The sequence below is a fragment of the Brachyhypopomus gauderio genome, unplaced genomic scaffold, assembly GCF_052324685.1.
Source record: "Brachyhypopomus gauderio isolate BG-103 unplaced genomic scaffold, BGAUD_0.2 sc37, whole genome shotgun sequence".
Lineage (NCBI taxonomy): Eukaryota > Metazoa > Chordata > Actinopteri > Gymnotiformes > Hypopomidae > Brachyhypopomus > Brachyhypopomus gauderio.
This window is the reverse complement of record NW_027506867.1, coordinates 790,294-815,855: the sequence shown is the minus strand read 5'-3', so window position 1 is coordinate 815,855 and position 25,562 is coordinate 790,294. Positions and strand designations below refer to the sequence as shown.

The following is a 25,562-nucleotide window of genomic DNA, read 5'->3' as shown; positions in this document are numbered from 1 at the left end:
AAGATAAAAAGTTGTATGCTTTTTTATTCAATTCTTTTCAATTGAGCTATATTGACATTCTAAATATTTAAAAAGTGAAAATAAATAAAATAAACATCAGAGAGCCCAGACATTTGTATCAGGATGGTATTTCTCCTGATATGTGTGTTTGTGCTCACAGCCAAATATTCTCATAAGTAGTTTACTGCTCATTATTTTAATGAATAGACATTACCATACATTATTAATTTAATTTTCATTACTATAAGTTTAATTTTTGCTTGTTTTATTGTCCAACAGAGTTGACATTTCACAAAATGAAAATTGGCCTTCTCTGAAGGGAGGGGTATTGGAGGCGGGGCTGGAGTTCAGAGGAGAAGGAGGGGGAGGGGCCTAGAAATTGTTAAAGTCTTTATTATCTTACATACTCTAGTTCTAATGCTATTAAATGCAATTTTATACAGTATAATCCACTTAAGCTTTGGGAGAAATAAGAATTTCAGACGGTAGGTATAGACACTTTTAAATTATGTTTACATTATTGCATTAAAAGGCAAAACAGGTTTTCATAATTATGAGATAATCAGTCATACTATGTATTGTATTAAATGCCTATTTCCATATCACCAAAATTAATTTTACAAAATACCACATTCAAGGAGGGAGGATCATTTTTCTCACTTTAACATGGTACAGAGGATAACGATCAGAATGATAACGATGACGAAGACGATGACCACTGCGAGTATTACTACACGTCTAGAGTTATTATTTTGCATCACCTGCAGAAAGACAGTCAGATTAGATTATTCAGTCAATTAAAAGAATGTCACATAAATATTTCTTCTGCCACAAACTTTTGAACTTTAAAATAGGCCAAGATTTAAATGTGTCTAATAAAATCTGCAAATCTGGAGACATATTTTAATTCTTCAACATAGTCTCTCATATTTGTCAAGTGCTTGAAATGCTGTCTGTAGCTGACACATTGAATGACTGAATGTGGAATTATTTGGCGAACAGATTATGCTTCTACCCAAGATTATATTTTACCAACCTGAGTTGAACTGTTAGGATGGGAGTACATAGGTATTCTGTAGGTACTATGACTTTGCATCACCTGCAGAAAGACAGTCTGATTAAGCACTCAACCTCAGTACAAGTGTGAGGACAGGGACAGTACCTCAGGAACATTGTATGGCCATGCCTATTTTAATGAATAAAGACTTCAAAGAGGGAGGTTCAGTTACTCCCCAAACAGGATCAGGGTAAGAAAAATGATGATGAAAAGGTCAGTATGACTATCAATATGATCGATCTCTACCAGTAAGTGTTATTCTATTGTACCTCCTCCAGAACTGCCATTTGTGTCAGTCAGTGAACTGCGTGAATCAGATAACGCTTCAACCTTAGATTACATTTTACCAACACCAGAAAGGTGGAAGGACTGCAGCAGAACACATCTACCTGTCGTCCAGGAAACCGATCTCTCAGATGCTGCTTTACAGCCATAAGTGCCTCATCATTGCGCAAACATCTCAGCAGTCCTAGGTCTTCATGATGGAGACAGTCCACAGCAAACACATCAGACCTGTTCCTAACATGGAGTCTGCTGTCTGGAGCAACGTAATACTCATCAAAGGTGTGATGGAGTGTAACTAAAACAACCGGTCGAGTGGCTGGGAGGGTGAGACAGAAACAACAATTACTGAAGGTCTCAGAAGTGTGTAATTCTGCAAACAACCTGAGTTATGATACTGAGTTACAACTTTTCTGTTGATTATGGAGAACCTGTGAAATTACCAGGAATCTTCTGAAGAGCAGCTTCAATGTCAGTTCCAGCACGACTCACAATGGAGACAAATGCAATAATAACCTTACAGTCTCTCTCTGAGTACACTTCTGTGAGGTACAAGGATTGTTTAAGATTTTCCACAAAGGTCTCATGGGAATTCATGGTATTCCCAATTGCCATGACAAAAAATCTGATCACTGATGTAAGTGCTGGAAACATGAGCAGAAAGTAACAGTAAAAATAAATAAAGACATAAACAACACAACATTTACAAGTTTTAAATAATCAGGCATACTTTGTAAATGGATAAAATATATTCTGTTAATGCCATTATGCACAAATGTGTTATTTACAGATGTCACATTCAAAAAGACGTGAATGTTTTTCATTTAACCATGATTACATACCTTGAGTCATTTTGACGACAAATCTAAACCCTGTTTAATCCGTGTGCAGTGTGCAGCTCAGATTTCAGTCTGAGAGTTCAGGTGTGATTGCTAATCTCATTCACTTTCACTTTCTTTCTGCGTCTGTGCAACGGAAGGCTATATTTAGTCACATTGCCTTTGTAAGAGAACGTTTTATGGCTGGCATGACAATCATTGTATTGTATTATTTAAACCGTGTTTTAAAAGACAATGGGGAAAATATAAACCTGCAGGTTTTAACATTTCATTTGTATACATATCCAAGTTTATTTATATATCGCTTATTATGACAACTGCTGTCATGAAACAGCTTGTCAAAAATGCATAACCAGGCCTCCTGTTAGTAAGTCAGAGGTGATTAACATTCCGCGTCCTCCACTGAAGGTTAGCAGTCATCATGATATGAACAATATTAACAGATTTCTTTAAGCAGGCATGCTGTAAGCAACACACTTCATGGAGTATGGTCCAGGGTCCAACGAGACTGTGCTGGCGTGTTTATCATTGGCGTGTTTCATTTACACTAGCCCTTCAGCTAGCTCTACTTTAAGTTTAATCCAGTGTAAATCAATATGTGTAAAACTGTTGTTGTGGTTCTCTTGCTTCTGGAATATTTAACTTTCACGAGACTGACGAGGCTTAAAACAATATTGCTCTATAAAACGCTTTTTGTGGGGGCCAAAGTGGGCTCATACTATTTCCAAAACTGCAGATATGTACTTCCTTCACAGTGGGAAAGTCGACCTAAATCTGTTAATAAGTTACTGGGAATAGAAAGTCAAATGAAGGTAAAGTTAAGGCAGTAAAGTTGAATAAGGGGCAACGAATGATCTTCCGCCTAAAGACTTAAACCTCATGGTCTTCATGTAGACATAGAGTGCAATACTGAGTTGCACATGTGATAGCTATGGTACATTGTCTTTACAAGTAGGCTACCTTTAGTTTGCAATCAATCTGACATTATAGTTTAATAAATTGTAAATTATTAACGTTTTATTTAATACACATATCATATAGATACAGCATATAGTAGCTATAAGTCTTAGCATAAATATCAGTCTAAAACAGCATTCTTGTATGGGGCATACAGTGCATCTAGATACAATATGTGGAAAATGTCAATGCTCTTCTTGGACCAGAGCATTCCAACTTTTGGAAGGAGAGACACCTTTTGAAGAACTGCACAAAAACAATGAGTCAGTTTTGTCATCTATGATTTTCTGTAGACTCAGAATTTCATTTTGATCAATCAATCAATCAATCAATCAATCAATCAAAGTTTATTTGTATAGCGCTTTTCACAACACATGTTGTCACAAAGCGCCTTACAGGATTTAAAAGGTTAACAATACTACGGGTCCAGAACCCTAATGAGCAAGCCAAGGGCGACAGTGGCGAGGAAAAACTCCCTAAGATAGTGGGGAATAGGAAGAAACCTCGGGAGAACCAAGACTCAAAAGGGAACCCATCCTCCATTGGGCGGCCCGTTAACACACAGATTACACAAAATACAGACAAATACACAAGTCACACACAAATCACACAATCAGACTAAGTAAAGGTAAAAATGAAAGTTCTGGGTTATGATATTGTCACTGTAAATGTCTGTTGATGAACGCCAGGCTTTCATTCCGTGTCGGAGCAGCGATGCTGGTATTGTAGTCTCCGACTGCAATGTTACTCTCCAGGTGAACCTCGGAGAAAAGATACGAGATGTAGTAAATATGTAACAGATTAATCAAAGGCCAAACTAAACAGATGAGTCTTTAATCGAGTTTTAAACATTGAGACTGTGTCTGAGTCCCGAATAGAGGCAGGAAGATTATTCCACAATTGTGGAGCTTTAAAAGAAAAGGCTCTTCCACCTGCTGTGATCTTTTTGATCCTAGGAACAGTTAATAACCCTGCGTCCTGCGAGCGAAGTGAACGCGCTGGGTTATATTGTTCAATAAGTTCACTAAGATAGTCTGGAGCTAAGCCATGCAGCGTTTTATATGTTAATAAAAGTATTTTATAGTCAATACGGAATCTAATTGGCAGCCAGTGTAATGACGATAGTACGGGACTAATGTGATCAAACTTTTTAGTTTTTGTTAAAACTCGTGCTGCTGCGTTCTGAACCAGCTGGAGTTTGTTTATCGATTTACCAGAACATCCAGCTAGGAGACTGTTGCAATAATCTAAACGAGAGGATATGAATGCATGGATTAGTTTTTCTGCATCACTAATATTTAATATGTTTCTAATTTTGGCAATGTTGCGCAAGTGAAAGAACGCTACCCTAGTTATATTATTAATATGTGTATCGAACGAGAGATCTGGGTCTATTGTGACGCCCAAGTTCTTTACCTCTGCGCTGGGGGTTATAGTAAAAGAATGTAGATTCAATGCTGCATTATGTATCTTGTCTCTCGCAGCCCTAGACCCAACTATTATCAATTCTGTTTTATCGGCATTTAGTGCTAGAAAGTTACATGCCATCCAATGTTTTATCTCTTCTACACATTTCTCAATCTTACTGTTTGCGCCTAAATCATCGGGTTTTGCCGATAAATATAGCTGAGTGTCGTCTGCGTAGGAATGGAAACTGATGTCATGCTTACGCATAATTTCGCCTAAGGGTAACATGTACAGTGTGAATAGAAGTGGTCCTAGGACTGTCCCTTGTGGGACACCATATTTAACCTGCACAGATTTAGAGGTTTTATTATTAACACTTACACATTGGAAGCGGTCAGTTAAATATGATCTAAACCAGGAGAGTGCGACTCCTTTAATACCTACTGTGTTTTCTAGTCTATCCAGCAAAATGTTGTGGTCTACAGTATCAAAAGCTGCACTAAGATCCAACAGTATAAGGAACGAGACGAGCCCATTATCGGCCGATATTAGTAGATCATTCACTACCCTGAGTAAAGCTGTTTCAGTGCTGTGGTTTGGTCTAAATCCTGATTGGAACTTTTCATTGGAACTGATTGGAACTTTTGATGTTTCCTCTCCTTACATCTTTGTCTCCAAGATGACTTCAGAACCCCAGGAGATGGAGCTTCATCTCTGCATCCAGACTCCAATGCAGAACTCTTCAGTTTCTGCATATTTTGAAGATAAAGAGCTCTTGGGAGCATATAAACAAGCTGCTGACATATTTGTGTTTGATCTTCTGCTCTCAGAGGTTTCCTCATCTTCCTCCTGCACATCTTCCTCCTCCTCCTCCTGCACTTCTTCCTCCTCCTCCTCCTTCACATCTTCCTCCTGCACATCTTCCTCCTCGTCCTCCTCCTGCACGTCTTCCTCCTCCTCCTGCACATCTTCCTCCTCCTCCTCCTGCACATCAAGTAAAACATATAAACTTGTCAAATCACTGATTGTTTCAATGTTTCTATGTTTTTCCTCACACACCATTGACACAGACCTCACTGTAGCTGTAGTGTGCCCTTCTAAGCCGGTATCTATTTATTGATGTGTTGGGTACACCCAGGATTGTGCACAGCTCTGCCCAAAAGCCATGATCTTTCAGTGGAGATTCACATTTTTTGTGATGTCTTGATGAACACTGAAGCAATTTAATCTGTCTGGAAACATCTACTAAAGATATTTTCAATTTAATACCGAGCCCGGGAGGGGACATGGGTAAAAAATAAAAATTAAACGAGGGAACGTTTTACCATTCGAGCGCACGTTTTCTGTAATTCGTGCTCACGATTTATTAATTCGTGCGCACGATTAACAATTCGTGCGCACGTTTTGTTTTAATTGTGCGCACGTTTTAATTAAACTCGTGCGCACGATTAACAATTCGTGCGCACGTTTTGTTTTAATCGTGCGCACGTTTTCATTCATTCATTTGCAAACCCTACTGGCCTAAGCGCATACATTGCAGATACAAGGAGAGAGGCAGTAACAGTTCCCTGAAACTGTATATACTTTGATTGTTTAGATGTATGCCACAATGAACAGAGATACGTTTATTAGGTCTTATTTGCTTATGCTGTGGTTCTGCCCGTGCGCGAGGGTCTAGCGCGCTGTCGATTCACGAGGTCGTGCACCTCTCGAATTTTGTAACTTCGCGCGCCGCGCCTCAGCGCAATAAACAAAGTTATGTTTGCAGGGTTCATACACCTTTATAAGGTGGAATTAAAGCACCTGTACGTCACTTTCAAGGTCCAGTTCAATATTTCCCAGGGGATAAACTTAAATAAGTTAAACATTTATACATATACTCGAAATTATTCGAAATAATTCGCTTTTAATCACATTGTTTAATGGTTGTTTATTTTCAAAACGCCCAATCTGAACGTCTTCACGTTCTCTCATGTTTCGTCCTGGAATTACAAGAGGCTCGTATTTGTTAACCTAATACAGGAGAACTGTTCAGTTAGACAGATATTTGTTGTGAAACGAAGTAGTTACAATTTCAAGCATTTAAAGTAGCCTATTCAAACCTGAAACACAAAGCAACATTAAAATTCGTCATAAATGTTCATTAAAAGGCTTAGAATTCAGATGCCGTTTACTGATTGTGATTCCCCGCTGTGCAAGGGAAGCTACAATGTCCTCATGACGCATAAGCAAATAAGACCTAATAAACGTATATCTGTTCATTGTGGCATAAATCTAAACAATCAAAGTATATACAGTTTCAGGGAACTGTTACTGCCTTGTATCTGCAATGTATGCGCTTAGGCCAGTAAGGTTTGCAAATGAATGAATGATAACGTGCGCACGATTAAAACAAAACGTTCGCACGAATTGTTAATCGTGCGCACGAATTAATAAATCGAATGTTAAAACGTTCCCTCGTTTAATTTTTATTTTTTACCCATGTCCCCTCCCGGGCTCCGTAATTTTATGCACTGTTAAGGAAAAATACATTGTTTAGCTTATGGCAAGATATAAAAAAATTTTCAGTCACAAAAAACATTAATTTTTATAATTATGTGGATATATATTAATGATATGACATACCTTTCCAAATATTTTGAATGTAAGTGTTCTAAGGGGAATAACAAAGTCATTTTCAGCATTAAAATCATAGTAAGCTCACATTGTTGTAAATTCATGTATGTCTACTGTTACAGTGACAGTCCCGGACCCTTCCCTGTGGGCGTGTCGCTACGGTGTCTGCGTGTCGTTATGTCCATGTATGTACTTCCGTGGGTGTGAGTTGTTTGTGAGCGTGTTCGTAGTCTCACCTGTGCCTTGTCTCGAGATCACGAGGGTCTGTGTTAATCACCTATTTAATGTGCGTTCGCGCAGTGTCTTGTGCTCGTCTTTGTCTAAAGTTTCGTGCCAGTGTGAGTGTCGCTGTACCGCGCTCGCACTGTCGTGTCGAAGCTACGTGTCTGTGTAAAATAAACGTTTTGTTTCACCGTTCAACACTCGTCGTGCCTCCTCCCTCGAGTGTTACATCAACAGAGTACATAAGCGTAATTACTGAATAAAAATCTTCATAGCGAGACAAAGACATGCTGAATTGTTCAGCAACTAACCTTTTTTTTAGAATTCTAAAATTTACACCATTACAAATTAATATACTTAAATGTATTCAACTGTAAATATTTAAAAGGCATAACTCACCTTTCGTTTCTTTTTGTATCCACAATACTTGTTTTGAAGTGTTCTCAATGTTTTGGACACTGTCACTGTATGCCTATTATGTTAAAATGGAGCAAACAAATTTTGACAAGACAACATGATGCTTCAAATCAATGCAAAAATGGTTTAACCTTTGGTGACCCTAAATAGCTTACACATGGACCAAACCATACATTAATGTAAAATACTGCAATTTGAGATTAATGTTATTTGTCTTTAGTCCATTAGTGGCTGAATATAATGCATCAAATGTAAGGAAATTCTACAAAGGAAATAAATAGTAATATATACTATACTATACTATATCTCAAACGAGCTGCACAAATCCTGGAGCGAAAATGGCAAAATTCTAACTTAGAAGTGTATAAACCAGAGCCGGAATGGCTAATCGGGAGATTCGAAAGGATTCCCGATGAGCCGGCTCATGTCAATCTCTAGCTTGGGCCGATTGGGAGGGAAAAATAATTTTGGGCTGGATTTGGACATGAATCTCCCGGGCTGAAAAAGTGGCCCACTCCGGCTCTGGTATAAACTATCATGGAAAAGCAGTCTCTTTGTCACGGTGAGGCGGCCCCCTACCGGCCGCCTCCGTCCACAGCGGCTGTTGTTGTTGTTGTTGTTGTTGTTTGGTGACGTCATGTGCGTCCCTCTGGTGGGCGGAGCCCGTGATCCGTCTCACCTGAGGGTCGTTTGTTTGCCTATATATGTCTTGTCTTTGTACCAGTTGACCGCTGGTCATTATATCCTTAATTTGGATCTTTTGCACGGGTTTTGGTTTGCACACTTTCTATTAAACCATCCTTTTTCCCTGAGACTTGGCGTGATCGCTTCCTTTTCAGATGCTCACACCGCCCGTCACAGAATGACCAGCCACCTTTCGCCAGTCTCTTTTACTTTCTCCTTCGTTCGTGGTCATGTCTCGTGGTAAGTGTTTGTCTGCGTGGTGTTTTGTTTGAAGAGCTCTGCCGTGCTTTTGTGTTTTGTGTGTGTGTGTGTGTGTGGCACGGTGAGGACCAGGGCAATCTGCCCTGAGAAGGCTCTTTGTGTTCGGTGTTTGTTGCGAGAGTTCCGCCGTGCGTTTGTTTGTGTGTGGCACGGCGAGGACCAGGGTGTCTGCCTGGGAAAACTCTCTTGTGGTGTCTTGAGTGTGTACGGGTGAACGAGCGGAGGATCTGTGTGCGTGCTCGCCTGTTCCGTGTGTGTGACGCGAACACCGCTCGTCACTGTCGCCTCGCTCCCCGTGTGTCTTGTGTTTAATGTGGGGAGCGACTGCGACTCTGAGCGGCGCGTCACTATTATGTGTATATCGAGCGCGCACGTGTTTGTCCCGTTCATTTACTGTCTGAGCACTATTTTGTTTGTCTAGTCTTTGCGTGTTCGTTGTGTCCTAGCGTGCTTGTGAAATGTTATTGTTGCTTGTAATTCCACGCATGCTCCTCCCCTTAAACGTGTGTTTGGGGGGGGAACGGCTGTGGTCCCGTGCCACGGGGTATGGCACGGAGGGCGTCTGAGGCGCGTTTGTGTTTTGTGTTTGTGTGTTCTCTTCTCTGTGCAGGTGCTTCTCCTTGGCAGTGTTCCTGGACCTTGTGGGGATCTCCACCTGGCAGGAGCCCCCTTGTGTTGTGGGGTGACCGGAGCCCGGTCATGAAGAGCCCCTCCCTAGAGGGCTGGGGCCCCCGGATGTTTGGGGACCATGGGGCTCCGGTCTGAAAAGCTCCTGCTGAGGAGGGAGATCCTCCCTCCTGCCCGGGGTGACCAGGAGGCCCTTGGGGCTGCTCCCTAGCCCGCGTCGGGGGTGCTCTGGGCCTCGGTCTCTGGCGCTCCTGGGTTGGGTAGAGGAATCCACCTTGCGATGAGAGGCCCCGGGAGGGGTTGGTTCCCCAGGAGGCTGGGGTGACCCCTAGCAGAAGGCAGGGGTCAGCTCTGGGAGGAGGTAGGTCCAGGAGGTGAAGTAGCCACGCCTTGGAGAGGTAGCCTGCACGCACACACATGCACGAGGGACGAGAAAGGAGCCGTAGCTCCTCGTCCTCACACCGGTGGGGCTCACCGGCTGAAGGCCGGTTAGGGTGTGAGGTCCCTGCGACCGACCGGGGCGTGGTTTTGTGTTATTAACGGCCCAGTCGGTCCAGGGTCCCGCCCAGGGAGGTGAGCTGTTTAATGTTGTGTTTTTTATGTTCCAGCTCCCGGACTGCAGGAGGTGTGTTCCTGCCTGTCCCTGCCTTCCTGCCCCTTCATGTTTTGTGTGCAGCCGCTGTGTGCCACACACCCAGTGGATGGGAGTGCGGCTTGGTGGGGGGGTCTGTCACGGTGAGGCGGCCCCCTACCGGCCGCCTCCGTCCACAGCGGCTGTTGTTGTTGTTTGGTGACGTCATGTGCGTCCCTAAGGTGGGCAGAGCCCGTGATCCGTCTCATCTGAGGGTCGTTTGTTTGCCTATATATGTCTTGTCTTTGTACCAGTTGACCGCTGGTCATTATATCCTTAACCTTATGCTGCAGACTTACTAGCCCTTGATGCTTAACGCTGGTTGGCAGCCATCTTTGAGCGAATGGTACTAGTACACTTCAACACTAGATATCTCAAGTTGTACATATAGGAAAATTATCATTCATGGCTCAAACTGAAGTAGACAGTTGGGGGAACATACTGATTCACTTCAATATCATATTCACATAATTTGGTTTATTTTAGAGCCTCTATTACAAATGCTAAAATGCCAGGAATGTCAAAAATTTTGACTTGAACTTGAACATGACTGGAATGTATATTCACATAGTTATTCAAATCTCTTATTGGAACTTGCAAAAAGTTTCGCTAGGGTCTTTTCTAACAACACAGAAAAAATGAAGCAAATCCATGCAAGCATTGCAAAGTTATTCCACTTTGTTCCAAGGAATGTCCAGTTCACCACACCCTGTCCAAATGTGCTAAGTATGTGCCACACCCGGTACACACCCTTAGTCAACCAAGCTAACATGCTAACAAATTCCATACACGAAACCGATGAGCCATTTCAAACAACAACGCTGCACATATTACAGAAAGACCAGAAAATTCCAATGAATAAATTCCATGTCCAAATATGAACGTTATGATATCATATTTATGTCCAATATAGTCCGACAGCATAAGCTAAGTTACCGTAGCCAACTCCGGTAGCATCCGACACGATACAGAGTGCTGCAGCACTCAAACGCTCTAAAACTGTTTATAATCTAACGCTTAGTTAATGTTTAGTATTAGAATATATATTTTGTACAATATCGCTTATGAAAAATTATCCATTGTTACTCACAGTACGTAGAATCGCGTCGTAGCCGGTGTACCGTCTCACTTCCGGGTTGGCGAAAATTCCGAAAATTGCTCATATATTCCACACAAAGTAATCCGTTTATGTTCAAAAGTATCCACAATCCGCATAAAAACGAACAAAATAATCCATGGCTGCTTCAGTTTCGCCGAACAGTGTGTTCTGGGGAGCTTAGCTTAGGTTAGCAAAGGGTTAGCTTATGTTGCTATGCTAGCGGCCGAAATTGGAAATGAAGCGCCAGTTTCCGAGGGCTCAATTTAAAAATATACTTGACCAATCATGTCATATGAGGGCTGGTTAGCTTCGGAAGGATGTACACTATTGGTTAGAACAGCTTTCAATCACTTCTGAGGCTCCAGCTTGTCTCTGTGGGCTTATTGGTTCACCCTCTCCCCCTCCCCTTCGCACCTCGCCGGGGGAGAGGTTGTAAAACCTGTCATTCAAAGTCACTACCCCACTTTAGACCAATAAAAACCACTCAAATCAAAGCAGAACCGCTGCAGCTTTGTAATGAGGGATCAAATCAGCGTTAAAAACGCTTCTGTGACGCTTAGGGGGCAGATTTGTCGGAGTGTCTCATTCAGGAAGCGGATTTTGGAAAATTTTGCAGTGAGGTGAGCAAGCTTTTTAAGGTACTTAACCACAACGGATTTACGCTGTTAAGGTCTTAAATTAAAGCCTTATTAGTAAACGATTTTTAGGTGACAAAACATTAAGACATTTCACAACATAAATATGTTTTGTAAACGGATATGTCGGGAGACCCCCTCGCGGGGTGCACTTTTGTGGTCAACTTCAAAGCCGGATATCTCGCGATCGGCTGCACGTAGACGGCTGAAACTCGGTAGGCATGTAGATGGGATAGGAAATTTTGATTTAAGCGCTTTTGTTCGGAGATTCATTAATGTTTAATATGTTTTATATCGCTGTAAAGGAGCTGGGCCCGCCGGCGGGCCCACTAGGGGGCGCTTCTGCATAATAGGGTCTGTGCAGTCAGAACACGAACACACACACTAGTGATTACTAGGGCCACACGTGGCCAGAGCGGTGGTCAGCCCTAGCCCGGCGCCCGGGGAGCAGTCGGGGTTAGGTGCCTTGCTCAAGGGCACCTCAGTCATGGCCTCAGGTCTGGGAATTGAACCCACAACCCTCCGCTCACAAGACCAGTTCCCTAACCGCCAGGCCATGACTGCCTATTACAACCCATCTCGCTCTTTGCGCTCTCAAAATGCTGGATTTCTCTTAGTTCCAAAAATTAGTAAGACTACAGCCGGAGGCAGAGCTTTCTCCTTTAAAGCCCCTGTTATAGAATAGCTTTCCAGCTCCAATCCAAGATTCTGACACAGTTCCAATCTTTAAATCTAGACTTAATACTCACCTATTTAATCAAGCCATCAGTTAGTATTCCCTTTGTAAAGGTGTGGGGCTCGGGGACTCCCAGACGTAAAGTTTGAAACTTCTGGAAGTCTGGTAAGACTTCTGGTAATCTTAAACTACTGTTTAAACACAAATACAGACTTGTGCTAGCGGGCCGCCCAATGGAGGATGAGTTCCCTTTTGAGTCTTGGTTCTCCCAATGTTTCTTCTTAATCCCCACCATCATAGGGAGTGTTGTAAAAAGCGCAATATAACTACATTTGACTTTGACTTTGAATTTAACTCTTGGGCTCAATCTGAAATGGCATACTTATGCAGTATGCACTAGATTTCAGTGCAGTACGTTCTGCTCAACCGAAGCAGTACGTTCATTCAGGAGGTCACTGGGCAGTATGCATTTTAACTACGTGATATGACATAACATCACATGATCATAGTTGTTGGTTTCTGGTTCCCCCAAAAAATTAAGTTTTTCCTTAATTGTCTTGTCAGGGACTGTTGTTCTTATCTAAGGTTGTGCTTTCTGAGAGAAGATTCCCTCAGTCCTTTGAGTCGTGTGTCTGTTTGTCTTCTCCTGTCAACCACCTCTTCCTCTCTAGTGTAGGTCAAGGTCTGCCATCTATGTTGAATCCCGGTCTGAGTCCCAGACTTGGCTGAACTGTGAGGATCTCTTCATTTAGTTAGACCCTTTGTTTGGGAGTTTGGCCCACCTGTGAGGTCATCCTGTCTGGTTGGGATAGCTGTCTCCACCAAGCTCTCCTTTCATTTACAAGCCTTCCGTTTTCTCCCTAAGTGTTTCTCCTACTCCCTCATGGAGCAGTGGGTAGAGCTGTGAGCCCCTGCTACCTACATTCAAGGTTTGAGTCCTTGTTTGGTTGCGTTTCTCCTCAGTTTGGTTATGGTTCTCCTTTTTTTTTGCTACCCTTCCTTCACTTTTTGCTACCCACTTCAAATTTGAGTCCTGCTAGGAGGGTTTTGTAATCCCTCTTTGCTGTTGGAGTCCTGCTACACATATATATATATATATATATATATATATATCTCACACACACACACACGTAGCAAGTGTGCATGGGAATTGGAGTAGGAGCACAGTATATTTAATTATAGAGGCACATGTGCAGGAGTGCATCTCACGAGCCGCATGCGGCTCTTTGCCTGCACTGTAAAAAATTGTCCTGTAAAATAACAGTAAAGACTTGGCAGCTGGGTTGCCATTATGTTACTGTAAAATTAACATTTTTTTACTGTCGTTAAAATTTACAGTTTTGTACTGTTAATGAGAAATACAGTTAAGGACTGTTCTTTTAATTACTTTCCTGTAAAAAAACAGTAAACAACTGCAGTTGATTTCCCATTATGTTGCTGTAAAATCTACATGTCACGTCCAGCCCCTCCCTCCTCCCTGGTCCCGCCTAGCTCCCCGTTCCCATTCGTTCCTCCCTCTGTCTGTCACGCCCCCCTCGTTAGTGCCCACACACCTGAGTCTCGTTTCACCGTCTTGTGTCTGTGTATAAAGAACCCCGAGTGTTTCAATCCCTTGTCGGTCATTCCCTGTACGTGAGTCCCTCGCTGTTCCTCTGTTTTGCCTTTGGTCCGTTCATGCTATTGTCTTTGTGTATAAGTCCCTCGTTTTTCCTTTGCCCTGCTTCATAGTCTGGTTATGTTATAGTTCTTGTTCTCCCTCTCTGCTTCGTTCTTAGCCTTCGTTTGTTTTGTTTTCCCATGTTCAGCGCGTATGTTTTCCTTGTGCATACCCCTAGTCTTCTGTAATCTTTTGTACTTCCGTGTCTCATTGTTTGCTTAGTTTAAGTTTACGGTTGTGTTATCCCTGTATCATTTGTTCTTCCCCTCCGTATGCTTACATAGTTCTCAGGTTGTTATGGTTTATACATTCACGTTTCCCTGTTGGTTAGCTTACCTGTTTAGTTGGTGTCCTCTCCCTGTTGTTTAGTATTGTCCCTCTGCCCTCTGTGTTATATTTGTGTTTGTTACTTTCCCATTAAACCCCCCTGAATATTGCACTTGCGTCACTCCTGCTACCTCCTGCCCCCGTGAAACGTTACACTACATTTTTTTACTGTCGTTAAAATTTACAGTTTTGTACTGTTAATGAGAAATAGAGTTAAGGACTGTTCTTTTAATTACTTTCCTGTAAAAAAACAGTAAACAACTTCAGTGGATTTTCCATTATGTTACTGTAAATTTAACACATTTTTACTGTTGCTAAAATTTACAGTTTTGTACTGTTATTGAAAAAATACAGCATTCACAGTTTTTATTTATTTATTTTTTAAAGACTACTTTTGCAATACTTTACAATCAACTAATTTATTAAAAATACATTATCAGTGTTCACAAAATCTACAAACTACAACAGAATGTGCTTTGTGAATTTAGAACAGCAGCATGTAATTGCAATGTGAAAAAAAACAGCTTCTTAATGCACTTTGCCTTTTATTTTAACATAAATTTAAATTCTCTACATTCAAATAGTGCCTTCTTTGTATAAAAAAACAAACAAACAAAAAAAACACAACCCTTTGACTGAAAATAGTGCAATAAAAGAACAAGGCATTCAGACTTGGAAATATTGACATGAAACTAGTCACAACATAACAGTTCCAATAATGAAACAAGGGGAACAAACCAGACAAAGACAAACATGAATTCTGACGTGAATAACAGCAATGAAGTCCCAGTGAAAGTCCATCAGTCTTCTCAGCAGAGTGGATACATGTGGGTTGACCGTCATCTTTTTGCTGGTGGCTTTGCCAGTTTTTTTTACAAGACTTTGCCCCGTCCAGCCTTGGTGCCTCACTCAGGGTTTATACCAATGAAGCGCCTGAAAAATAATAGTGTCTCTTCAGACAGTGTAAAACTCAAGTTGTGTAACTCACTTACATTAACAACACAACAAAAAGCAGAAAATGTTTTGTTCACAATAGCATACCATTAAAAAGATAAGAAACACATGTTTTAGTGAAAATACCTAACCTTTGGATGAATTCAAGAGTGCATGAGGCCTCTTCTTGGTATTCGAGATTGAAGATGTAGAAGATAGAAAATAAGGCAGCAAGCCCTGTCAAGAAGGTGGGTTGGGTTCCTTCACATATTACATGGCCCTCTAGGCTGACCATCCAGCGCTGAATACAGCGTCCTGCTGTTCCACCTGAATCATGACAAAAAATACTGAGTTACAGTAAAGGAAATCATCTTCAGCACTCAATTTCTGAACTAAAATTTTTAATCTGGAATACCACCCAATAATCCACCCAATTGTCACGTTGAGGTCCCAGACCCCTCCCTTTGGGCGTGTTTACGTCGTCTGCGTCTGCTCGTCTGCGTATCTCCGTGGGTGCATCTGTGTATCTCCGTTTCGTCTCACCTGTGGCTCGTCTCGTCATCACGCAGGGTTTATGTGGTTTGTCTACTTAATGTGCGTTCGCGCAGTGTCCTGTGCTCGTCGTTGTCTGAGTCTACGTGTGTCTACACGTTATCCTCGTTATAAGTGCGCGGTCCGCGCTCTGTGTGTGTCAAAAATAAACGTGACGTTGGAAGCAACGAAAAGGGTTCCTGTCTCGTCTGTCGCCTCACCCCAGCGTCACACCAATAAGCAGGAAAAGAAGTCTAATGTTATGTTGTGCGGTGTATTTACATCAATAAGCATCATTACGCTTCACAAATTCACTAATAAAGTATGTGTGCCCACACATGTAGGAATCATCTGTGAAAATTTAGCTAGCTACTGAATCATTCTTCAACACACTCACATATTCAGTAGGCTGATAAAAACAAACTGAAAACTTTGCTAATATACTTTACACCAATTTCCGAATATAACAAAACTGCTACTCACCAAATAACTTGCTGAATGGGGATGGATGCAGAGAGACACAGATCCACGTTCCCATGTGTAGCTTGGTTTAAACAATGCAATTTCCCACAATGCAAAAAATACATCATCATACTGTAATTTAGATGGTTTGGTTGAATGAGTAGCGGTAAAGTGCTGTATTTTAGAAAAACAGTATAGTCCTGTTAAAAGAACAGTAAATTACCAATTTTCTGTTTGTATTAACAGTAAAATGCGGTTTTCAAAAATAACAGGTTAATACTGTTGGAATTCTGCTGTAAATTAGCAGCTATTTTTTACAGTGTGGTTTCATGCGTCTCCCCAGCCGGTCCGCGCTCTCACCTGCACTAACGATCTGTGTCGTGGCCCGGTTACCTCATCAGCTCTGAGGGTGACACACTGCTACATCTTTGTGCTGCGCGGTTTGTTTACAAGCTAACACTTTTAAAACAGGCGTAGTGGAAAACGGGAGACTAGCGGCATGAAGTATCTGTGATATTGTGATTGTGCTTTGAGTCTCGTTGGTGAGACGCGGTCTTCTGTCACGCAGGGCCGGCCCTTCCATTAGGAGACATAGGCAAATACTAGGGGCGCCGGCTGTCCAGGGGGGCGCTTGCGTGCATGCGGTTTTTTTTTTTTTAACAAATGAACAATTAATAAATGTGAAAACAAGCAAAGTCCACAATCATAATTTCATTGTTTAATAATATTAGTCAAATTAATAATTCTTATAATAACAACACACGACACCTATCACCCGCGCGCCAACCCGCCCTCCCCCGCGCGCTCTGCGCACCTCGTTACTGTTTTTCTGTACACCGCAGAGTGAGTGACATCTCCCTGTAAAGACCTCAAAAAGGCAGAAAAACAGGTAATATAATGGTAATATGTGGTAAATTAACACTATACCATTGGCGAATCATCAGGGACTTCAACGCCTTCTCTGAAGGTTAATTGATCTTAAAAAGTATGCTTTATCTATGTAATATATGTTAATAACGCTTCACCAATAATTTGTATTTTTCCTATAAATCGGCTTTCAAATCCACTTTTCGTACTTGTGCTGGAAAAAAACCTCAGCGGTGAAATAAAAAATCAACCAATCAGAATAATTCACACCGTTGTTTCTAGGTAAAAGAGAGAAAGGCCCTTTTACACTGAGAGCTTTTATTATAGATTGGCAGTTTTATCAACCAATCATATTATCGAATTAAAATCGTGGGGGCGTGCTCCAATGGTCTCCTTTTTATTTGAAACAAATCCAAAATGTTGCCAATCTGTAGCTGTTTTGTTTTTCTTTGAAACCAGCTCGCTCACAACACTCAATCGTCATTGTGGCTTTTTCCCCTCTGTATGATCTTAGTGAAAACCGCCACTGTCATCATACTGCCCAATCCTAGTAGGTGCTATGATTAGCTTAGCTTAAAATAAATATATACTAAAACTCCTCTGTTCATTGCGAATGCACTTTTGAAATAATAATGTTGCAGTAGGCAAATTGCCCTGATTTGCACTGGTGGTAGTTGTTGTTTTATTATTTTTATTTTTTATTTATTATTAATATTTAAAAGTTGTTCTCTGCACTACGTTATGTAAAATAGTTTTAAAATATTTTTTGTGCAACACCTTTATATTTATTGCTTGTTATATGGTAATATTTAGGTCATTTGCTTTTTATTTGTTTCTTTAATAGTGACACAATCAACACAATGGTTGATGATGCAGGGGGCACCAACCAAAATCTCGCCTAGGGCACCACATTGGTCAGGGCTGGCTCTGCTGTCACGTTTTGGAATAAACCACATACGAGGTGCAGCAAAGGCACCGCAGACGACTGAGGGAGCTTCAAAACTACTGCCGCTGTCTGTTCTCTTCTTCCTAAAGGTGAGCGGCATTGTAACGAGTGTTGATAACGGAGTTGATCCACTTTTTACCTAGAAAACAACAGGTGCGTACATACCAAAGCTCGTAGTGTGCGCCCACCTCCTTCAACCGTGCCAAAGTCCTGAAGCATATCACACCTGGGCGCGGTTCGGAACACTCACATTAGCCGACCCTGCCGTGAGGGGTGTTCCGGATCCTTACATTTATATCAAAGTTTGTGTTTGGTTTTTTTAAAGTACAGTTCGCTTAGCTTGACTTCACCCCGGTATTTTTGTCAAACGCGCATGTGCATGAGATGAAAACACCGCTTCCCAGTCAAGACAAGATCATTTCAATAAACAATTTGTGTCAAGTTTGCTCTCAAAATGGCAGGGGAAAAAATGCACAGCAAAACAAAAATAGCCCTAGTCCAGGGAGCAGTTGGGGTTAGGTGCCGTGCTCAAGGGCAAAAGTCATGGCCTCAGGCCTGGGAATCGAACCCACGACCCTCTGGTCATAAGACCAGTTCCCTACCACCATACCATGACTGCCCCCACCCTGTTTGTGTGTGACATTTACAATACATCTGAGCAGAGGTGTGTGTGTGTGTGTGTGTGTGTGTGTGTGTGTGTGTGTGTGTGAGAGAGAGAGAGGGGGGGGGGGGGGGGGGGGGATGGGTGATGTTCAAGTGGCTCTTGGTCTCTGACGGGTTGGCCACCCCTGGTATGGTGATTCCTAAAATAGACAATGAAGAAAGTCAATAGTGGTTAAAAGTAAAAAAATAGGTTTTAATGTTTTGATCTGTAGGCTATTGTGGAATTGTGGAATTGCACAAGTGAAGTCAAGCCTACTACTCCGCAGATGTAACAAAGCAACACTTTTACATTACATTTACATTTAGGGCATTCAGCAGCTTTTATCCAGAGCGACTTACAAAGTGAATTGCATCTGTTCACAGAATTCATCCTAGATAGTAGCATAGTTAGGTCAGAATTCAAGACACCCTTGAACCAGACTAATACTAAACCATCAATACTGTTATCTAGTATTCCAAATAAACATAAGCTCAGACTTAAACAACAGGAATTAAAACATAGATACATAGAAGAACAAATAACCATAGAGAAATAAACATACAATTTATAGAACACAGCAGAAAGACTATAAATGCTTTCTGCAGTGTTAGTGGTCATTTAAGTACTCAACAAATAGGTCTTCAATCTACTTTTGAAGACAATGCACTCTGCAGCCTGACAAGCTAGTGAAAGATTGTTCCACCATCTCAGAGCCAGTACAGAGAATAGTCTTGAGGTTTTTCTTCCATGAGACTTTAAGCATTGCTTTTCAAGCGAAGCCATGCTTGAGATTTGGAGTGCTCGTGGTACGGATTGGGCTTTGACTATGGACATCGTGTAGGGAGAGGCTAGTCCATTTTTGGCTTTGTAGGCAAGCAGGTTTTATATCTGATGTGTGCAGCTACTGGAAGCCAATGAAGAGAGCGTAGCAGAGGAGAAGATTGACCAGTTGTGCTGCAGCATTCTGAATCAGTCGTAGAGGTCTGATGACCTGTAGAGGAAGACCCGTAAGTATAGGGAGTTGCAGTAGTCCAGCTTTGAGATGATGAGAGACTGCACAAACATCTGGGTAACTTCTTGTGAAAGAAAGGGTCAGCTTCTCCGTATGTTGCAGAAGAGAAATCTGCAGGATCTGGTCAGGTTTGAAACGAATGTTTTAACAGAGCACTTCTTCCTTCTTCTTTAAGGTTGTTAGTCTATATCACATCCCATCAAAAAAGCAAAGAACATACTGAACTGACACCATCTGATTTTGAATATAAAGTACAAAACAGAAATATAAACAAATTAAGCATGTTGTAGTTACTCAGATCCTTTACATGCTGCTTTTCACTCACCGCAATTCACACGTTTGCATTTGCATCTGTGATAAGATAAACATGTGAATTAGGGACAGAGTCCATTTCTCTCCCCTCCCCGCCCACAGTGCGCTCTAGCCCCATACCAGAATGCTGTTTTAGATATTTATACTAATAGACTTATAGCTGCTATATGCTGTTGCTATATGATATGTGTATTAAGTGTAATATTAATAAGTTACCTTTAACATTAAACTATAATGTCAGATTGATTGCAAGCTAATGATACATGTAAAGACAATGTACCATAGCTATCACATGTGTAAATCAGTATTGCACTCTATGTCTACATGAAGACCATGAGGTTTAAGTCATAAGGCGGAAGATCATTCAAGATTATTCAACTTTACTGTCTCAGCTTTACCTTCATTTGAATTCTATTCCCAGTAACATATTGACAGATTTAGGTAAACTTTCTTGTTACAACTATGAGGGATGTACACACACTATGTTGCCTAAAGTATTTGCTCACCTTCCTTGACTCATATATGAGCATAAGCGACATCCCATTCCTAATCCATAGGGTTCAATGTGAACAGTTTCAACTCTTCAAGGTTTAGGAGAGAGTTTATGGAGATTTTTGACCATTCTTGCAGAAGTGCATTTGTGAGGTCACATACTGATGTTGGGCGAGAAGGTCTGGCTCTCAGTCTCCGCTCTAATTCATCTCAAAGGTGTTCTATCGGTTCTTATCATGATGTCTGGTGACCTTCAGTGGAGGACGCGATCTCTTTTTGCGGATGGGTTTCCTATAGGAGCTCTTGACGTTTCTTGCTCTGTTTTATTTGCAGGAGACCTGGATATGGATTTTTGACAATCCGCTTTGTGACAGCAGCTGCCATTAGAAGTGATATATAAATCTAAATACATTTTAATATGCATATAATTAAATGTTAAAACATGCAGATTTATATTTTACCACATTGTCGTTTAAAACACATAAAACTATGCTTGTTGCATACGCATATATGGCTTAATAATCTTCCGTTGCACAGACTCAGAAAGAAAGTGAAAGTGAATGAGATCAGCAATCACACCTGAACTCTCGGACTGAGATCTGAGCTGCACACTGCACACGGATTAAACAGGGTTTAGATTTGTCGTCAAAATGACTCGAGGTAGGTAACCATGGTTAAATGTTTTAACATTTGATGTTGCTTATATGTAATAATATACAGTATTGTTTGAACGAGACAGTAAATTCATGCATAATGTTATAAACACACCGTAAAAAAAATTCTGTTGATTTTACTTATAAGTCATTTTTGCTAACTGAAAGTCCAAGTTTCACTTCATGTTTTGGCTTACAAAAATGTTTAAACGTCCTTAAACTGATATTTAATATTTTAAACTGAAGATGAATAGAAATCTACATTGATATTATGACTAATACTTGTAATGAGACAATGAAAGTCTGTAAAAGGTGGCACTATTTGCACATCAAATACATTTATATACAACACACAAATGTATTTTAGTCAAAATTTAGAGAACAAAATTTAGAGAAACTTAGAGAAGCCCTGAAATTACCTGCTTCTCATGTCCCAAAGTTTTCAAATATTAAGTTAAATGTGCTTAACTCTATCGATATTCCTCAAATTATTATATAGGCAGTGTTTGTGCAAAAATTACATGTTGCTGATGTGTAATTAATAATATTCGGTAGTTTTTTAATGTGACAACTGTAAATAACAAATTTGAGCTTAATGTCATGAACAGAATATTGTCACATTACAGTCCCGGGTCCCTCCCCTTGGCAGAGGCGTAGCGCAAAATTCTGGGGCCCCACCGCAAGGAGGCAATGAGGAGGCCCGTGCGTGAGCTAAATTCTCACTGACGCGCCTGGCATATGCTTCATAGCTCAAGCTAGCACTTAGTAATATGCAGCGATCTGTATTCAAGCTTACTAACAGATACAATGCAATAAAAAGGTTCTTACCTTTAACAATGCCCAAAATGTCCTCTCCTTCTGACATTTTTCTGTGCAAATTCCTTTACAATGTCTGTCAGATCCATTCGACGAGCGCACTGAGAATAGCAAGTCCGGAAAGTCTGTCCTGAGACATTGTGCTTCTCAGATAGTTTTTGATCATTTTCAGTTTTGAAAATGACCTTTCTGCACTAGCCACAGTGACGGGGATAGTTAAAAACATCTTAAGATTAGAGTTTTAGCGCCCTAACATCACCCAGGAGGAAGACTAAACAACAAACTCGTCCTAACTTCGCGCGCGCGCGCCGCGCTTCAGCACGATGGACAAAGCCATGTTTGCCGGGTTCATACAGCTTTATACGGTGGAATTAAAGCACTTGAACGTCACTTTAAAAGTCCATTTCAATATTTCCCAGCACGTTAAACTTAAATATTTATACATATACTCGAAATGCTTTTTTATCACATTATTTAATGGTTGTTTATTTTCAAAACGCCCAATCTTAACGTCTTCACGTTCTCTCATGTTTCGTCCTGGAATTACAAGAGGCTCGTATTTGTTAACGTATCGTTTCGGACAACACTGCAAAGCCATATTTACGTTTGATGCCTGATGTGTATATATACGGTCTCTGGTCAGGTAAAAATGTTCTTTCACCGGTTTTGCAGGGGTTTTTTATTCTCGACTGCCACCTATCGTTTCGGAGAACACTGCAGTGACGCTCGCGAAAGTATAAACGCCTACACCGCTCGCGCGAGGTGGGCAGAGTTGCGCGCTACGGTCTCGCGAAAGTATAAACCAGGCTTAAGGCGGGGCCCACCTGTGTTCGGGCCCCCCCTGCAGTGCGTGCCTTGCGTGCCCCTCCCCTACGCCAGTACCCCTTGGGTGTGTGTAGGTGTACTCTATGTCTGGTTGTGTCCATATGTGTGTTTCCTGGGGTGTGGTTCAATGTAACACTCGTCACGGAGTGTTTTTTTCAGTAGCCCTGAAATAAATGCTCCGGTTTAAAATTTTGTTTTGTTTAAAAATATTTTTGGCATTTGGGTCCATATCCAGTTAATCAGGAATGTGATTGGGTCCGGACAGGACGGCGTTCGGGTCCGAATCCGGACCGCGGTCCGCCATTTGGTGACCCCTGTTCTATATAATGTGCATTTACGCAATGTTCTGTGCTCATCTTTGAGTCATAATTCAATGTGTGTGTATGTTCTCAAAAGCTGAAAGGTCTATGTGTTCTATCACTACTCATCTCTGCATCCTGACTTCTTTGCAGGTTACAAATATATTTAATGCATTTAAAAAGTATGAGATTTGCTAAATACATGATTCTTTAAAACTTGTAAATCAATATGTGTTGTATACGACTATTTAATTTTAATGTTATTTTTTTACTGCTTCTAGCACTTACATCACTGATCAGATTATTTGTCATGGTAATTGGGAACACCATGAATTCCCATGAGACATTTATGGAACGTCTGAAACAATCCTTAAACCTCACAGAAGTGTACTCAGAGAAGGACTGCAATGTTATTTTTGCATTTGTCTCCATTGTGTCTCGAGCTGGAACAGACATTGAAGCTGCTCTTCTGAAGATCCCTGGTAAATACACAGGATCTACATAATTAACAGAAAAGCCTGTAATACACAAACCTCAGAAACTGTCCTTCAATTCTTTTTCAATTCAGTTTTTTCCGTCTCACCCTCCCAGGCACTCGACCTGTTGTTTTAGTTGCATTCCATCATACCTTTGATGCGAATTACGTTGCTCCAGACAGCAGACTCTGTGTTAGGAACAGGTCTGATGTGTTCGCTGTGGACTGCCTCCATCATGAAGACCAAGGACTGTTGAGATGTTTGTGCAATGATGAGGCACTTAGGGCTGTAAAGCAGCATCTGAGAGATCTGTTTCCCAAAGAACAAAGGGTAGATGTGTGCTGTCCTTCCACCTGTATTGAGGTTCGTAAAATGCAACCTAGAGTTGAAGCATTATCTGATTCACGTAGTTTAGTGACTCAACGTTACGGACCCAAATGACACAAAAGAAGGAGGCACAATACAATAGAATAACACCTACTCGTAGAGAGCGATCATATTAATAGTCACTCTGAACACTACAGTGTTCAATTATAAGTAATTGAACCTCCCTCTTTGAAGTCTTTATTCATTAAAATAGACATGACCATACAATGTTCTTGAGGTACTGTCCCTGTTCTCACACTTTTAACTGTGTTGACTGCATAATCTAATTAGACTGTCTTTCTGCAGGTGATGCAAAGCAATGATACCTGCATTCATCATCCTCAAAGTTGTTCGCAGGTTGGTAAAATGTAATCTTAGGTAAAAGCATAATCTGGTCACATTCAGTGACTCAACATTACAAAGTCAAACAGCACTTCAAGCACCTGAGAGAGACCATGCTGAAAAAAAATATATATCTCAGAGTTGCAGATTTCGTATGTTACATTTAAACCTTGACCTATTTTCAATTTCAAAAGTTTGTGGTAGAAAAAATATTTGTGACAATCATTTAACTGAGTTGGCTGCATAATCGAATCACTCTTTGTTTCTGCAGGTGACTCAAAGTGATATCTATATATGGATTGCCATAGTGATCTTCCTCATCATCAGTCTTACTTTGATTGTGATCCTCTCTGGATTGTAAGATCCTCCCTACTTGAATTATTAATGCTAATATGTCCAATTTTAGTGATGCAAAAAAAAGGTATGTAATGCATAGATTGGTTATGTAATTGTCGCATAATTTTGAAATACTGCTTTGCCACTTAATACTATGATGCAAATATAATCTAAAGGTGACCAAATACCTTCTGAAATTATTGTTATTTCTGGTGCTCAAGTGGATTATACTGTGTAAACTCACATTTCATATCATTTGAGCTGCAGTATGTAAGAATAAGACGTGTGAACTCCTGGGTCCCTCTCCCTCCTCTGCATGTAATTTTTTTTTTTCAAAAATCAAATAAAAGTATGAAAATATCTGAGGTCAAATTTTTTTTAAACTTGTTTTTCTCCATTTGTCATCTTCTATTTATTTATCTTTGTTGTAAGGTGTTGTTATTAAAGGACAGACCGGCAGCTTTGTCATTTATGGTGAGTGTTTTTCCGCCATTGCTACAGTAAAGTTCTTGAAGCAGCTCACTGATTGTGCTGGACTCAGTTAAAGCAAGCAGGTGCACAAACAGTGACTGACACTCATTAGACATGCCTCATGGCTCTGATTAGTTTTGATTCAGGTGTGGATTTGTGTAAATGGCCTTAGGAGGACTAGTCAGAACCAGAAGTCAGAATTTTTTTACTGATTAGGTGTCTCATATAGAACTACTGTAATGATTTGGTACAACACATACGGCAAGCAGTATTTCTCAGTCTACCTTATCATTGTGTGGTTAACTTATGCATTCTGTAACTCCTGTGTGGTTATTGTCTCATTTAATATGCCTCATTGTGCTCATAAACCCATGTGTGTCTGTTGG

At 40.9% G+C, this 25,562-nt stretch overlaps 3 long non-coding RNA genes across 4 annotated transcripts; 1 reads left to right on the top strand and 2 right to left on the bottom strand.

Annotated features, from left to right (window-relative positions):
* Positions 1-208: 208 nt before the first annotated feature.
* LOC143485736 (uncharacterized) lies at positions 209-2,255 on the bottom strand. The gene is made up of 5 exons (XR_013123021.1): positions 2,182-2,255; positions 1,783-1,983; positions 1,447-1,658; positions 1,037-1,099; positions 209-761 (listed from the first exon to the last, which is right to left on the bottom strand). It is a non-coding gene; the product is annotated as an uncharacterized LOC143485736 (long non-coding RNA).
* A 1,205-nt stretch (positions 2,256-3,460) lies between these two features.
* On the bottom strand, positions 3,461-11,980 carry LOC143485730 (uncharacterized). Of its 2 annotated transcripts, none has more exons than XR_013123013.1 (5): positions 11,091-11,980; positions 7,780-7,852; positions 7,168-7,195; positions 5,615-5,712; positions 3,461-5,526 (listed from the first exon to the last, which is right to left on the bottom strand). It is a non-coding gene; the product is annotated as an uncharacterized LOC143485730 (long non-coding RNA). The 2 variants fall into 2 exon arrangements; XR_013123012.1 differs by having other exon boundaries at positions 5,615-5,694.
* A 9,150-nt stretch (positions 11,981-21,130) lies between these two features.
* LOC143485732 (uncharacterized) lies at positions 21,131-25,562 on the top strand. The gene is made up of 5 exons (XR_013123016.1): positions 21,131-21,252; positions 23,467-23,667; positions 23,777-24,024; positions 24,334-24,384; positions 24,641-25,562. It is a non-coding gene; the product is annotated as an uncharacterized LOC143485732 (long non-coding RNA).